The 11,449-nt window shown below is 45.3% G+C and overlaps 1 non-coding gene across 1 annotated transcript; it reads right to left on the reverse strand.

Moving 5' to 3' along the window:
- Positions 1-776: 776 nt before the first annotated feature.
- On the reverse strand, positions 777-883 carry LOC113427915 (U6 spliceosomal RNA). The gene has a single exon (XR_003372914.2). It is a non-coding gene; the product is annotated as a U6 spliceosomal RNA (small nuclear RNA).
- Positions 884-11,449: the final 10,566 nt, after the last annotated feature.

Raw genomic sequence — 11,449 nt, forward strand, 5'->3', positions numbered from 1 at the left:
AGGTCATTTATGTAGAGTATGAAGAGAGTTGGTCCTAGAACACTGCCTTGGGGGACACCACTATTGACAGGTACAGAATTTGATAGGACACTCCCAATTTTGACCATTTGTTGTCTGTTTGACAGGAATGCTTCTATCCAGTTATGCAGGTGTCCAGAGATACCATAAGATTTTAGTTTTAGGAGTAGTTTGTCGTGTACCACTGAATCAAAGGCTTTACAGAAGTTTATGTAGATTGCATCTATTGCTTTGCCCTGATCGAGTTGTATAGTCCATAGGTTTTTGCAGTGTAAGACTTGCAGATTACAGGATAGTTTTTTCCTGAAACCAAATTGTTTATTGGAGAGTAGGTTGTTTGTCTCTAAGTGGAGGATAATGTATTGGTTAATAATTGATTCCATGACTTTACAGGTGATGCAGCATAAGGAGATTGGTTTGTAATTTTCAACTAGGCTGGGGTCTCTCTTTTTGAAGATGGGGATTATCGTGGCTTGTGACCATAGTCTTGGCAAGGAGCTGGTCTTGAAAGATTTTTCAAAGATTATGCTTAGAGGTTCAGCTATGGCAGTGGATAGCTTTTTTAAGAAGTAGGCACATATTCCATCCGGTCCAATAGATTGAGATGGTTTTAGATTGCACAGTGCTTTTTCAACAATGTCTTCTGTAAAATCAATATGTATTAGATCATTGTAGTTGTCTGTGGTTCGGCTAGGAAATACTGGGCATGATCCATTGCTGTTTACAAATACTGAGACAAAAAATGTGTTAAAGTGGTAAAAAATATGGAACGCTTCACGAATTTGCGTGTCATCCTTGCGCAGGGGCCATGTTAATCTTCTCTGTATTGTTCCAATTTTAGTATATGTGCTGCCGAAGCGAGCACATTATCTATGTATCTATGTCTATCTATCTATCTATCTATCTATCTATCTATCTATCTACATATCTATCATTTCTTTATCTATCATCTCTCTATCTAATCTATCCATGTATCTATTTATGTATCTATCTATGTATCTATTTGTGTATCTATTGATGTATCTTTGTCTGTCTATCTATCTATCTATCTATCTATCTCTATCTATCTATCTATCTATCTATCTATCTATCTATCTATCTATCTATCTACATATCTATCATTTCTCTATCTATCATCTCTCTATCTAATCTATCCATGTATCTATTTATGTATCTATGTATCTATTTGTGTATCTATTGATGTATCTTTGTCTGTCTATCTATCTATCTATCTATCTATCTATCTATCTATCTATCTATCTATCTATCTATCTATCTACATATCTATCATTTCTCTATCTATCATCTCTCTATCTAATCTATCCATGTATCTATTTATGTATCTATCTAGGTATCTATTTGTGTATCTATTGATGTATCTATCTATCTATCTATCTATCTATCTATCTATCTATCTATCTATCTCTATCTATCTATCTATCTATCTATCTATCTATCTATCTATCTATCTATCTATCTATCTATCTATCTATCTATCGGCGTAGCTGTTCCTGTATTTCTACTGCTCACATTTCTGCTTAAGTTCTCAAGAAAGGAGGAAAACCAACCCTGGCTACATTTCCTATGATGTAAACGACAAATGATGCAACCTTTCATTGAAGTGTCTTGCTCCACTCCACCTCCAATTGCAAATGATGCAGAATGGCACATAAGGCAACCATAAGGGTGGGGGGCAACTCCACCTGTGCACATGCATGGCTTCCAGGGAATAAAAATAAAGAAAGCAATTGATAGTCAGTTTGATCTAATGGTTAACACATCAGACTAGAAACCAGGAGACGGTGAGTTCTAGTCTGCCTTAAGCATGAAAGCCAGCTGGGTGACTTTGGGCCAATCACCAGGAGACGGTGAGTTCTAGTCCCGCCTTAGGCATGAAAGGCAGCTGGGTGACTTTGGGCCAATCACCAGGAGACGGTGAGTTCTAGTCCCACCTTAGGCATGAAAGGCAGCTGGGTGACTTTGGGCCAATCACCAGGAGATTGGGAGTTCTAGTCCCGCCTTAGGCAGGAAAGCCAGCTGGGTAACTTTGGGCCAATCGCCAGGAGACGGGGAGTTCTAGTCCCGCCTTAGGCCTGAAATCCAGCTGGGTGACTTTGAGTCGGTCCCTCTCTCTCAGCCCAACCAACCTCACAGGGTTGTTGTTGTTGTGAGGTAAAACGGGGAGGAAAATGTGCTGGATAGGTTTGCCGCCTTGAGCTACAGGTGGGATTCAAATAAATACATAATAAAATTAGGGGGCATGAGAGGCAGCCCACATGAGTCCGTTGTGCGCCTGCACACACACACACACACACACACACACACACAAGGTCTAACCTTCCGGCCCAGAGCCTCCACCTCACAGGGTGCAAACTGGAAATCTGATCTAATATTGATCCCTTGACACCAAAATCTTGCTCTGCCAGTTTGTAAATACCCTTTTATAACAAACCAGCCGGCTGTTTTGCAACCGGCTGGCTGCTCTCCTTCTCCTCCTCCTCCTCCTCCTCCTCCTCCTCCTCCTCCTCCTCCTCCTCCTCCTCCTCCTCCTCCTCCTCCTCCTCCTCCTCCTCCTCCTCCTCCTCCTCCTCTCTCTTCTTCCAGTGAAAAAGAAAGGGGAAAAAACCCCCAACCCAAATCTTGCAAAAAATCTGCACAGAAAGGGCTCCAGGCGGGGAGTTACCCCCTCCCCCCTCAGTGCCTCTTGGCTTCCAGGTGTCCGTTGTGCAATTTTATCCTTGGAATCACCTTGCAGCCAGGTGGCTCCTGAAAGGTCGATTTATTTATTCCTTTATTTATCAAACTTCAGGTCATAATTTGAGGTCTGCCTGTCAAAATCAGGAGGTCTCCAAACTTGGCAACTTTAAGACTTGTGGGCTTCAACTCCCAGAATTCCTCAGCCAGCGATGCCTGCTTTTTCTCTCTCTCTTAATCTCCTAAAGCGGAGAGAGATCGCAGAGGAAGGGATTACAAGAGAGTAAGCTGTGCTGGCTGGGGAGAATTCTGGGTGTTCAAGTCCACAGGTCTTAAAGTGGCCAAGTTTGGAGTCCTCTGACATAGATTCAAGACGAACAATACGGAGGATTCGGGTCCTGAAGACCAAAACATAGGAAGAAAGGCTGCAGGATTTCAGTTTGGCCAGTCTAGGAAAAGAAGGTTTAGGAGGGACATGATAGCAGTCTTCCAGTATTTGAGGGGCTACCCCAAAGAACAGACAGATTAAACAGATAATCAGTGTTGGAAGGGACCTTGTAGGTCATCTAGTCCAACCCCCCGCCCAAGCAGGAGACCATGCACCATTTCTGACAGATGAGAGTCCATTCTCTTTTTGAAAGCTTCCAGGGATGAAGCTCCCACAACTTCTGAGGGCAACTTCTGTTCTATTAGTTGATTGTTCTCCCTGTCAGAAAGTTTCTCTTTAGTTCTAGGTTGAACCTCTCCTTGTTCAGTTTCCATCCACTATTCCTTGTCTGGCCTTCAGGTGCTTTAGAAAATAGATAGACTCCTTCCTCTCTGTGGCAGCCCCTCAAATATTGGAAGATGCTCTCCTGTCTCCCCTGGTCCTTCTCTTCCCTAGACTAGCCAGGCCCAGTTCCTGCAACCGTTCTTCATATGTTTTGGTCTCCAGTCCCCTAATCATCCTGGTTGCTCTTCTCTGCACTTTTTCTAGAGTCTCAACGTCTTTTTTATAATGTGGTGACCAAAACTGGATGCAGGACTCCAGGTGTGGCCTTACTAAGGCTTTATAGAGAACAGGGGGTCCACCTATTCGTCAAAGCACCAGAAGGCAAGACAAGAAGCAGCAGATGGAAACTAATCCAGGAGAGAAGCAACCTTTAACTAAGGAGAAATTTCCTGACAGTGTGAACAATTAATCAGTGGAATGGTTAAAAGTTGGGTGTTTTCCATCACTGGAGGTTTTCCCAAATAGATTGGACAATTGAGGTATAAAGTCCTGGGCTAAAAAGACCTCCAAGAAGGTCCCTTCTAGCCTTATGACTCTATGTTCCTTAGGAGGTCTCTGGCCGTCTAGGATACCTGGAAAACATTTTTTACCTTTACTCCTTTCGTTGGCTCCTCTAACCATCGTTCAACAAACCCCGGATTCAAATGCTGAATCCTGGCCTATTCAGGTTGCTTTCCCCCTGCCCCCCCCAAACCGTACCGCTGAACACCATGTGCCATGCATGTGATCCAACGCAACTTGCCAAGTCAGGCTGTGGTTTCTCGACCTGGGTGGCATCTCATTCCCTGGCATTCACACACACACACACACACACACACACACACACACACACACACACAGCGCCTAGCTAGCTGTTTTCCTGCCTCTGTCTCCCTCCCCCTTAGCAAAGTGTGTTTGTGTGTGTGTGTGTGCGTGTGTGTTCCTCCTTGGCATCAGTCCCTTTCCCACTTTGGAGATTATACTTGGGGGGCAGGCGAGAAAACAATGGAGAGGATTTCAGAAAATTTTGGATCAGCCTAAAAAATCATTTCTTTGAAGACGCATTAGCCCTTCTTCTCCTTGATCCGATGTTTTATTTGCTCCAATATCCCCCCCACACACAAAATCAGGTTTATGGGTTTAATTATGCTGGGATTAGCAAGGAGCGTTTGGGGATGAAAGCAAGAAGGGCATCGCTAAGCATAAAAATCCCTTATCTTGCCAGGCAGAATCTTCTCCAAGCGAGGAGTGAATTTTCAGCGGGGGCCCACAGATAAAGTTCCCCTCCCTACCAAGCCAGGCCTCTGCTTCACCGCTGATAAGTTAGCATTTATCTCAGTTTAGGGCAGGGTTCCGCCCCCCCACCCCCAGCTGGCCAACTTTTAAGATGCGTGGACTTCAATTCCCAGAATTCCCCAGCTGGCATGCGGGGACTTCAGTTCTCAGAATTCCACACCCAGAGGGTGTGTGGACTTCGGTTCCCAGAATTCCCTACCCAAAATGCTTGGTTTTCCACTCTCAGGAATTCCTTAGCCAACAAGTATGGATTTCAGTTTCCCAGAATTCCCCAGCCAGCAGGCATAGACTTCAATTCCCAGAATTCCCCAGCCAGCACGCATTATTTTCAACCTCAGAATTTTTCAGCCAAGAAGTGTGGACTTCCTTTCCCCAAATCCCCCAGCTGGCATGCATTATTTTCAACTTTCAGAATTTCTTTAGCCAACAACTGTGGACTTCAATTCCCAGAATTCCCCAGCCAGCCTCGCTGCAGAATTCTGGGAGATGAAGTCCACACTTCTTAAAGTTGGCAAAGTTAGGAAATACTTTAATTTAGTCCAACTCTTTTCCTACACTTTGAGAATGTCTCTACTCCTCCTCTGATACGGTGGTGTTTCTGTTTCTCATGTTTCAGAGGAACTCCTAAATCAACATTCGGGGATCCACAATCCTGGCTTATCGCAGAAATCCAACCATATGCAACCTTTGCATATCACGCTTCCTCTCATTGTTTAATATGCTTGTTTTTTAAAAATTTGCATGGTGCCCAAACCACCGAGGAACCAACAGATAACACATAATCAGAGTTGGAAGGGACCTTATAGGTCATCTAGTCCAACCCCCCACCCAAGCAGGAGACCCTACACGATTTCTGACAAATGGCAGCCCAGTCTCTTCTTGAAAGTCTCAAGTGACGGCACTCTCACAACTTCAGAGGGCAACTTCTGTTCCATGGGTGGATTGTTCTCCCTGTCCGAAAGTTTCTCCTTATTTCCAGGTTAAATCTCTCCTTGTTCAGTTTCATCCATTATTCTTTGTCTGGCTTACAGGTGCTTTGGAAAATAGCTTGACCCCCTTCCTCTTCTTTGGGGCAGCCCCTCAAATATTGGAAGATGCTCTCCTGTCTCCCCTGGTCCTTCTCTTCTCTAGACTAGCCAGGCCCTGTTCCTGCAACCGTCCATCGTATGTTTTAGTCTCAGTCCCCTCATCATCCTGGTTGCTCCTCTCTGCACTTTTTCTAGAGTCTCAACATCTTTTTTATAGTGTGGTGACCAAAACTGGATGCAGGACTTTAGGTGTGGCCTTACTAAGCCTTTACAGAGTGGTATTAGTACCTCCCGTGATCTCGATTGTATCCCTCTGTTAATGCAATTTAGGATTGCATTGGCTTTTTTGGCTGCTACAGGAACTGGGAACTGGGCCTGGCTGGTCTAGTGAAGGGAAGGAGACATGATAGCAGTCTTCCAACATTTGAGGGGCTGCAACAGAGAGGATGGGGTCAATCTATTCTCCAAAGCAAAAGAAAGAAAGAAAAGAAAAAAAGAAAAGAAAAGAAAAGAAAGGAGTTTGAGCAAACCATGGATGGACAGAAGACATGTCTAGTTTAAGGAAAAGAAGGATGGGGTGACAAGATAGCAATCTTCCAATATCTCAGCGCTTGCCACGAAGAAGAGATGTAAAAAAAGATGTTGAAACTCTAGAAAAAGTGCAGAGAAGAGCAACAAAGAAGATTTAGGGACTGGAGACTAAAACATATGAAGAATGTTTGCAGGAACTGGGCCTGGCTAATCTCTTGGAGAGAAGGACCAGGGGAGACAGGACAGCATCTTCCAATATTTGAGGGGCTGCCCCAGAGAGGAGGAAGGGGATCAAGCTATTTTCCAAGGCACCTGAAGGCCAGACAAGGAATCATGGATGGAAACTGAACAAGGAGAGATTTAACCTGGAAATAAGGAGAAACTTTCTGACAGGGAGAACAATCAATCCAGGGAACGGAAGTTGCCCTCGGAAGTTGTGGGAGCTTCATCCCTGGAGGCTTTCAAGAAGAGACTGGACTGCCAACTGTCAGAAATGGTGTAGGGTCTCCTGCTTGGGCGGGGGGTTGGACTAGATAACCTCCAAGGTCCCTTCCAACTCTCTGTTAATCTGCTAAAACCTCCGATCTAAATTGGAAGTCCGTCTGGTTCAGGGCTCACCCAGAAGGCTGGAGTGGGTTAGGCAGAGAAGGAAAAGCCAGCTTATCTCCGGTTTGCAAACCATTCACACCCTCCCAACCAGCCAGCATGCAGAAGAGGAACTGCACGCTCTATCAGGGCCGGCCAGCGGTGGGAATCCTGCCCTCTGTAATCTGGCTCTTGCACCCTTAGCCGGCCAGGGGAAAAGGGAGCCTTGTGTCCGTCGGACAAATTCTGCATTCAGTTTTGGTCATCCCGTTACAAGAAAGATGTTGAGACTTTGGTAAAGTGCAGAGAAGAGCAACTAAGAGGATCAAAGTTCTGGAGATGAAAACGTATGAAAAGAACGGCTGCAGGATTTCGGTTTGGTCAGTCTAGAGAAAAGCAGGGCCAGGGGAGACAGGATAGCAGTCTTCCAGGATTTGAGGGGCTGCCCCAAAGAAGAGGGAGCCAAGCTATTCCCCAAAGCACCTGAAGGCAGGACAAGAAGCAACGGGTGGAAACTCATCAAGGAGAGAAGCAACCTGGAACTAAGGAGAAACTTCCTAAGAGTAAGGACAATTAACCAGTGGAACTACTTGCCTCTGGAAGTTCTGGGTGCTTCATCACTGGAGGTTTCCAAGAAGATAGACAGCCATTTATCTGAAATGATATGGTCTCCTGCTTGAGCAGGGGGCTGGACTAGAAGACCTCCAAGGCTCCTTCCAGATTCTATTTCTATTCCTATTCCATTCCATTCTCTATTCTATTGTATTCTATTGTATTCTATTGTCTTCTATTGTATTCTATTTCTATTTCTATTCTATTCTATTCTATTCTATTCTATTCTATTCTATTCTACTCTACCCTACCCTACCCTACCCTACCCTACCCTACCCTACCCTACTCTACTCTACTCTACTCTACTCTACTCTACTCTACTCTACTCTATTCCATTTCCATTTCCATTTCCATTTCCATTTCCATTTCCAATTCTATTCCTATTCCTATTCCTGTCCTGTCCTATGTACTATTTTATGTTCCAAACTAACCTCTTCTTAAAAAGTGTTGCAGTACCCTCAACCTCTTGAGGCACGTGGTTCCACTGGTTAATTGTCCTCCCTGTCAGGAAGTTTCTCCTTAATCCCAGGTTGTTTCTCTCCTGGATGAGTTTCCATCCATTGCTTCTTCTCCTGCCTTCAGGGGCTTTGGGGAATAGCTTGACCCCACCCCATCTTCTTTGGGGCAGCCCCTCAAATATTGGAAGGCTGCTGTTATGTCTGCCCTGGTCCTTCTTTCCTCTAGACTAGCCAAACCCAAATCCTGCAAACCACATTTTGGCCTCCAGCCTCCTAATCATCTCCGAGAGGGGTTTTTCCCATTTCCCCTCCAGTTCGACAGTGTCGGGTGGGCTTCAAAAAAATGTTAGCAACAGGTTCTCTGCCTGGTGGCTGGGTGGGCGTGGCCTAGTCCTCCTCCTGCGCCACGGTGTGGGGCGGCGTTTTTGCCCTCCCCAGGCTCCGGAGGCTTTCCTTGAGGCTCCGGGAGGGTGAAAACGGCCTCTCCGGGCTCCAGAGGCTCTCTGGAAACTGGAAACAGGCCCATTTCTGGCCTTCTCAAACTTCCGGGAGACCTATTTTTCATCCTACCTGAGGCTCCACGTGCGCTCTGCACTTACCTCAGGGGTGGGATTCTACCAGTTCGCACCTATTTGCTAGAACCGGTTGTTAACATGCTAAGCAGTTCGGAGAACCGGTTGTTGGAAGAAATTACTGGGCTAATCCTGTAAGGAAGGCAGGAAGGAAACATTCTGGTGTTGCTTACAGAAACTGCCTTGCCATTAACCCTTATTACATTCTTGGCAGTACTAGACTTCCTGTCTCTGGAACGTCTCTGGAGTTTTCTTTCCCCCTCCTTTGCTTGTACTTTGCTTGGGTGGAGTGACCATTCAAAGTTACGATGGCACTGAAAAAAGTGACTTATGACCCTTTTTCACACCTACGAACTGTTGCAGCATCCCCACAGTCACGAGAGGCCAGGTGAGGAGTTTCGTGCTTCGATGTGAGTGATATTGAGTTGGCCACTCAATATCACCCAATCACATGAGCACCAAGCCACGCCCACCCAGTCCCATGAGCACCAAGACACACCCACCACCTAAGCCACGCCCACAGAACCGGTTGTTAAAAAATTTGAATCCCGCCCCTGACTTACCTGCATCCAAAATGGGCCACCTGGGGACTCCTGGGAGGGGAGGGGCAGGGTGGGAGGGGCCAGCCAGGAGTGGGATTTGGGGGTTTTTCCAAACTGCACAGAATCTTAGCTGGGGGGGGGCTCTCCCGAACCCCTGAGGACCCCTAGCAGTCCACCACTTTGCAAAGTTACCGTGACACACCCGATTGCGTTCCCATGAAGAATCGGAAGGAAGAATCAGATTTTTGATTGCATCTTGCCATTACAGGTAGCCCCCTCGTCGTACGACCACAACGGAGCCCAAAATTTCTTTTCTTTCATTTTTTTTTTTGAAATTTTTATTTTTTATATACAACAAATCCATTCCATTCCAACCGTGCCTCCATTAGGTACATTTTCATGTCCTTACAGTTGATATTTAATACGTTTCTTCTCAACATAACAAAACAACAAAAATCACATATCCATATAACTAATATCCGATAGAGCAATAGCAATGGCACTTAGATTTATATACTGCTTTATAGTGCTTTCCAGCCCTCTCTAAGCGGTTTACAGAATCAGCCTCCTGCCCCCCCCCCCAACAATCTGTGCCCTCATTTTACCCACCTCGGAAGGATGGAAGGCTGAGTCAACCTTGAGCCTGGTGGGATTTGAACTCCTGGCAGTGGGCAGAATTTACCTCCAATGCTGCACTGTAATCACTGCACCACCACAGAAGGAAGGAAGGAAGGAAGGAAGGAAGGAAGGAAGGAAGGAAGGAAGGAAGGAAGGAAGGAAGGAAGGAAGGAAGGAAGGAAGGAAGGAAGGAAGGAAGGAAGGGCAACAGCCCTTAGACTTATATACTGCTTCACGGTGCTTTCCAGCCCTCTCTGAGCTGTTATCAAACAGTGCATTTGTGATTTAGTCCTATTATTATTATTATTTAAATTTTTAAATACACTGTAGTATGATTGTGAAGTGGTGTTTGGGGCACTGTGCTGGAGCAGCTTTCAAATTTCATTGCATTCCTAGAATGCAATGACAACAAAGGTATTTTATTCTATTCTTTACAGCCCCTCTCCAAGAGGTTTACAGGGTCACCCTCTTGCCCCCAACAATCTGGGTCCTCATTTTACCAACTTCAGAAGGACGGAAGGCTGAGTCAAGCTTGAGCCAGTCAGGATCAAACTCCTGACTGTGGGCAGAGTCAGCCTGCAATGCTGCATCCTAACCGCTGTGCCGTCATGGAAGGAAGGAAAGGAGGGAAGGAAGATAGAGGAAGATAAGAATAAGAGAAGGAAGGAAGAAAGGAAACAAGAGCAATAGCACTTTGACTTATATACCACTTGACAGAAGGAAGGAAGGAGATAAGAAAGGAAGGAAGGAAGGAAGGAAGGAGATAAGAAAGGAAGGAAGGAAGGAAGGAAGGAAGGAAGGAAGGAAGGAAGGAAGGAAGGAGATAAGAAAGGAAGGAAGGAAGGAAGGAGATAAGAGGAAGGAAGGAAGGAAGGAAGGAAGGAAGGAAGGAAGGAAGGAAGGAAGGAAGGAAGGAAGGAGATAAGAAAGGAAGGAAGGAAGGAAGGAAGGAAGGAAAGAAGAGCAAGAGCACTTAGACTTATATACCACTTGACAGAAGGAAGGAAGGAGAAAAGGAAGGAAGGAAGGAAGGAAGGAAGGAAGGAAGAGAAGAAAGGAAGGAAGGAAGGAAGGAAGGAGATAAGAAAGGAAGGAAGGAAGGAGATAAGAAAGGAAGGAAGGAAGGAAGGAAGAAAGAAAGGAAACAAGAGCAATAGCACTTTGACTTATATACCACTTGACAGAAGGAAGGAAGGAGATAAGAAAGGAAGGAAGGAAGGAAGGAAGGAAGGAAGGAGATAAGAAAGGAAGGAAGGAAGGAAGGAAGGAGATAAGAAAGGAAGGAAGGAAGGAAGGAAGGAAGGAAGGAAGGAAGGAAGGAAGGAAGGAAGGAAGGAAAGAAGAGCAATAGCACTTAGACTTATATACCACTTGACAGAAGGAAGGAAGGAGAAAAGGAAGGAAGGAAGGAAGGAAGGAAGGAAGGAAGGAGATAAGAAAGGAAGGAAGGAAGGAAGGAAGGAGATAAGAAAGGAAGGAAGGAAGGAAGGAAGGAAGGAAAGAAGAGCAATAGCACTTAGACTTATATACCACTTGACAGAAGGAAGGAAGGAGAAAAGGAAGGAAGGAAGGAAGGAAGGAAGGAAGGAAGGAAGGAAGGAGATAAGAAAGGAAGGAAGGAAGGAAGGAAGGAAGGAAAGAAGAGCAATAGCACTTAGACTTATATACCACTTGACAAAAGGAAGGAAGGAGAAAAGGAAGGAAGGAAGGAAGGAAGGAAGGAAGGAAGGAAGGAAGGAAGGAA

The sequence above is a fragment of the Notechis scutatus genome, chromosome 4 (genome assembly GCF_049901735.1).
Source record: "Notechis scutatus isolate UNSWTSFEM ecotype Mainland chromosome 4, rNotScu1.2, whole genome shotgun sequence".
NCBI lineage: Eukaryota > Metazoa > Chordata > Lepidosauria > Squamata > Elapidae > Notechis > Notechis scutatus.